This window comes from Chenopodium quinoa, unplaced genomic scaffold, assembly GCF_001683475.1.
Source record: "Chenopodium quinoa cultivar QQ74 unplaced genomic scaffold, ASM168347v1, whole genome shotgun sequence".
Classification (NCBI taxonomy): Eukaryota; Viridiplantae; Streptophyta; class Magnoliopsida; order Caryophyllales; family Amaranthaceae; genus Chenopodium; species Chenopodium quinoa.
The window spans coordinates 2,286,597-2,292,596 of NW_018743197.1; positions in this window are offsets into that span (position 1 = coordinate 2,286,597).

Here is a 6,000-nt window from a genome sequence, read left to right on the forward strand (position 1 = left end):
CATTGGGCCATAAAACCATTTCAAACTAAAATTAGTATTTAGACCATACCTTCCTCATTATTCATCGGAATTGGGCTTATAATATATCAATGTAAAGCTCTTTGTGAGCCCGATACAACTACACTATTATTGGACCCTTATCATTAACCAAGATAAATTGAACTTGCTATTTTCATAAATAGAGTTCTTTTTGAAAAAAGAGAAGATTTTTATTAAAACAAACACATCACATGACTTTTCACATTTTCACCTTATTCGATAATCAAGCGACGTAAAAAGTGTTCATCACTGGGTATGGTTTTTGGGGAAACACAATTGTGTGTCTACAATAACTAAACTAAAGAATTCTAAATTATATATATACCTCTCGGTATCACCGTATCTATCTACCCCAAACCTTTCACTAGCATCTCAATTTCACAAACTCATCTCTATTTTGGTAAGCAATTTATAGTCCCTTCAATGGTGGGGTTAATGTATCTTGTTGATAAAGAATTAGAGTAATGTCGGTTGATTTAACTTATTGGACGAGATTGTCGTACCTTCGTAATCTACCGAATTTCTCTTAAGTTGTTTTTCAGAAGAAAAAAAAAAAATTTCCTCCGTAGATATTTCACAATGACAAAAGGAATTTTGCTTCATTATTTTATACAATTATTTTGCTATTTTGCACTTACGTTTACAATGGTTTTTGAAAAAAAAAACACAAAAGAAAAGATATTTTGGTGTTGTCAGTAATGATGGAATAATTTTGGTGGAGTAGCCTTAAAATGTTTTACTCATATAAATTTGATGATCTTGGTTTAAGGATCATTGTTTTTATAAAACCAAACTTTAGTATGTAACTTCTATATTTTGATTATATGGGTTTTTATAGATTCCTAACTTAGTAGTGGGTAGTACGTGAAAGGAATGGTGTCCTTTGAACAAGTGTATTATTCTGATAGCGGGTTTAGAATTATTAGAAAGCTAATATATTCAGTAAGGTCAAGTGATCGGAATGCCTGGGTGGAGGCCGCTTCCGATTAGTAATATTAATATAATTAATATTACAGCTTAATCTTGATTGAACCCTTCGGGTCACACCCAAGCAAAATATATGAACCGACTCGACGAATTAATTCAGAAGAAATTAATTCGTCGCCCGAGTGTTAAATATTTAGACGTCGATAATTCGAGATTGGAGCGTCGAAACCGATTGTCGGAAGTCGAGTCAAAAATAATAAAAAGACGAGACGCGCAAAATAATAATAAATCGACCATATTCCCAAAATACCCCTAGCATCGGAATGCCCCGAGCATCCGAATTCTAGGAGAAAAAATGTCCAAGCATAGGTGGCTAGCAAGCGCACCAAGCCGAGCCTAGCATGGCTGGCTAGGTGCGTGCTAGCGCACCGTGCTAGCAGCCACGCACAGCAGCAGCTAGCAGCCGCGTGCACGTGGTGCGTGCAGCAGCTAGCTGCCGCAAGCTAGGCGTGCTAGCAGTGCACGCACTAGCAGCCACGCACAGCAGCAAGCCCGCACCAAGTGTGTGGCTTGCGCGCACAGCAGCAGCCCGCATCTTGGTGCGGGGTTGGGTTGGGCTGGGCTCGTGGCTGGGCCATAGGGCCGGTCACTATGGGAAGCTTGAGGAATATGGGAGCAAGTGGGTAAGGACATGTGGCACAAGTAGAGTATTGAGTGGGGAGCAAGTATGGTCCCCTACTCTCCATGTGGTCCTCACCAACCCATTTAACATGGTAATGCCACTTGTAGATTTATTATTAGTTTGCAATTTTAATTTAATTTAGCTTTAAATTAATTTGTGGAATTTCATGATCCCTCATTAATGGGATAGAAATTCCCACTCATACTTTCCTCTATAAATACCAACCTTGGGATTTGGATTAAAGTGCTTGAGTGGGAGTTAGAAAGAGCATTCCATATTTTGGGAAAAACTCTTAAATTCCATTAACACTTGGGTTTTTGTCGAACCTTGCTAACTCCAAGGTAGCGGACCTAAAAAGTCGTGTTTGTCCTTTGTGGGTGGATACGTTGAAGGCTCGGCATTTGCGGTGCTCAAGGCTTTCACGTAAGAGCCCGTTTTGAGAGGGCAAAGCTCGCTTCAAGGGTATGATTTGTTCTTCCTTTTCTTGTGGTTATTTATTTATGCTTTATGGTTTTATTAATTACGAGTGGTTCCTTGGGTCGGGGTTGTTTCCGCGGTGAGTCAGACTCACCAAACCCCAATAGTACGTTCACAATGATGCTAACTTAGACCCGCTTATTTGTTAACTTGCAGACAGAGGCTACTAGGTGAATGCTTCAGAGGTTAATTACCTTGAAATTTTACGCACGATCAAGGTAATTTTCTGAAAGGAATAGTGTCCATCGAACAAGTATATTATTCTGATAGTGGGTTCAGAATTATTAGTAAGGTCAAGTGATCGGAATGCCTGGGTGGAGGCCGCTTCCGATCAGTAATATTAATGCATAATTCATATTACAACTTAATCTTTACCGAACCCTTCGGGTAACACCCAAGCAGGAAACGAGCCAAAGCGAAGAATTAATTCGGAAAGTATAAATGACTCGACTGAGTAATATTTATTTAGACGTCGGAAATTCGAGCTTAGAGCATCGAAACCGAGAGTCAAAAGTCGAGTTGAAAATAATAAAAGACAAGACGTGAAAATAGTAATAAATCAACATGTTTCCCAAAAATACCCCTAGCATCGGAGTGCCCTGAGCAATTCAAGTGCTAGGGGCACAATGTGTAGCATGGTGGCTAGCATGCGCACCAAGCCGAGCCTTGGCTGGCTGGTGCGTGCTAGAGCACCAATGCTAGCAGCTAAGGGAAGCCTTGGCACCAAGATAAGCAGCACGCACTTGGAGTGCGCCACATGCAGTCGTGAGCAGCAGCAGCCCGCACTTAGAGTGCGAGGCTTGCTGGTCGAGAGAAGCAGCAGCCCGCAACTCCTAGGTGCGCGTGGCAAGGCCGAGACTAATAGGCCGTCGTCGAGCCTACCAAAGATAATAACTCCTATCTTGGTCTCACTAACAATAGTAAGGGTAAGAAAGGGTCGAACCCAAGAGAGGCGTTGAATCAACCATCGAGTACTACCGTTTAAATAAGCTAAATGAATTCTAAATTGGGTTGGTTTTGAGTAACTTCTTCTAATTCAACTCAACTAAAGCTAAGAGGAGATTAACAATATTAAGAGGAATCTAGGCTCGGGTTATACCACTCAACTTCATCACAAATCACAATTAGCATGCTACAATCAAGGTAAATTAATGGGACAAATTAGGGGAAGTCAGCTAAAGCACCCAACTACTCTCTCAAGGTAGAGGGATTACTTGAATCGTGAATACAACCTACTCTCGTGGTTACATAGCATAAAACAAGTGTTAAAGCATAATCACGATGACATAAACATTCCCTTGACCGGTAATCCCTATTCTCATGGCATTTCGGGTCAATTAAGCATAAGGGAGCTAACTCAAGTTCATCTCTCGATCCTTCGTTGAGAAAGCTTGGATAAATAGTTCTAGCAATGGCCATATACAAGAACTAAGCAATTAAACCACTTAATCTCAACTAATCTTCATCCCACAACAACCAAATTAGCACATGCAACAAGTAATTAGTGACTACATTGAGGGTTTTACCCAAACCCTAGAATTTAGACTACTCACAATCCATGGAGGTTAAAGCAATTAGAGGTTTCAAGCAATTCATGAACAAGTTCAAACTAAGGATTAAGCTCATTAATAATCTAAGCATGCAAGAATTAAGCAAGTAATCAACAACAAAGTAAAGAGAAGTAGAAAAGATGAGTAAGAAATGGTTACTATAAAGCTTCAAAGTGAGCAACAATGGTGGATTTTGTCTTCTACAATGATTGAATTTGAATGCTTCCAAGCTAAAAATTAAGAACTAACTAATGATTTGAGAATTTAATGTTCTAAGACTACAAACTAAGAGGAAAGCTCTTAAAAAAACTGCATCCCCGTACAAATGAGCTCTAAAGGGGTATTTATATGACCCCCAAATAAAAAGGCCAGAGAAAACAAGTAAGGAGTTCAACTGCAGGTCTGCACGGACGTGCCAGATTTGGCACGGACGTGCAAGGCTAAGCACGGCCGTGCCAAGTTTGGCACGGACGTGCAGGAGGGCCAAAATGGAGGCAGAAGCTTCTGCTAAGGTCTGCACGGAATAAACTCTTACGAAATGTTGTTTTGCTTGATTATGGAAGGGGGGTATGAAACTCTTCCGAAATGGACGTGTAGCTTTTGGCACGGACGTGCAGACTTGCACGGACGTGCTATCATCTTGCACGTCCGTGCAGGATGCCCTGCCTAGACTGCTTAACTTTGGGAAGCTCTAACTTCTACTTTTCTTGTCGGAAATGGACTTGTGACCAGTCGTTGGAAAGATCTTGAGACGAACTTTAATCTCCAATTTGAATCGCTTCAAAAGGTTGATAAAATCAAAAGTTATGGTTGGTTGAAGTTGACGCTTACGCAAACGACCTTTCAAGGTTCTCCAAAAGCTTTTCATTTCCCTTTAAGGCATTCCTCCTTCTTCCTCCACGGCTCTATCAACCAAGCTTGCCCTTATCCTTGCTCACTCATGCTTGATCATGTCCATAGTGCTAAAAATAGCTACATTACATCAAAAACACAAACAAGCGGTGAAGCATGGATGGTACAAAATTTGCATAAAAATAGGATAAAAAATGAACTTTGATGTCGATTAATAACGAAAACAAGGTTCAAAAGTACCCTAAAATCATGCCAAATAACAAGTTATCAGAGACCAAGGGAGGAATAATTGGAAGCCCACTTGGGTGGCTTGATGCCCAAGTGGGAGAGGACATGTTGCGCAAGGTGAGGGAGAGAGTGGGGAGCAAGTTTACTCTCTCCTCTCCAAGTGGTTGTCACTTGCTCTCTCATGTATAATTGACACTTGTTGATTTATTACTAGCTTGCTTAATTAATTTTATTTTACCTTTAAAATAAAATGTTAAAATCTCACAATCCCACATTGATGGGAGAGACAATCATACTCTCATCATTTCCTATAAATACCCAAGTAAGGGCATTAAAAATGATGCTTGAGTAAGAGTTGGAAAAGGGATCACTAGTAGTGAAAACCTTTGAACTCAAGAGTTGGAAAAGGTATCACATTTTGTTAAAGGCTTTGAACTCAATTACTCGGGTTTATCGGTCGAGTCTTGCTAACCCCAAGACATGGTCCTAATCGGTGTTCGTTGTTGCGGGTGGATCATCGTTGAAGGCTTCGTAATTTCGAAGCTAGCTTTCAAGTAAGAGCCCAAGCGGTCGGGAGAAGCACGCTCCAAAAGGTAATCTTTTGATCTTAATCTTATTTTTAAGTTAATTATGTTTATAGTTTTATTTATTGCGAGTGCGATCTTGTTTTTGGGTTTGTTTCCTCGGTGAGACGGGCTAACCAAACCCCAATAGTGGTATCAGAGCCTCGCTCGTTTATTTTTAAAATTATAATATTTTTTAAGGTGTTTTTGTGGCTTAATTTATCTAGTTTTAAGTTGCTTATTAGATTATTAGCTCGTTTTATCCATTTTAACCTCGAATTAGAGCTGACTTCAGCTCCCGAACACAGATTTCAACCCAAAAATAGTGAATTTTGGGTTGAAAAGGCATTATGAAATTGGTTTTACCCTTTTAAGTCTCGATTTTTAGCCAAAAAACGACAAGAAATACAGTTTTCGAGGGGTTTTTCATTTTACGAAAAATTTTAAGTCTTTCTAACGTTGAAAATTGATTGCATATTATGGTGGTTTTGTAATTGGTTCAATACATATTTTATATTCAAGTTTAAACCTCTTTAGGCATGATTACTCGGTGATAATTTTTGTTTGAAAGCTGGATTTTATTTTTAACATAATTGCAAATTAATTGCATTAAGTGTGAAATTGTTGTTCTTTGAGACTTCTAAGTACTAAAGATTCAATCTTTAATTATGTTAAGTGATTG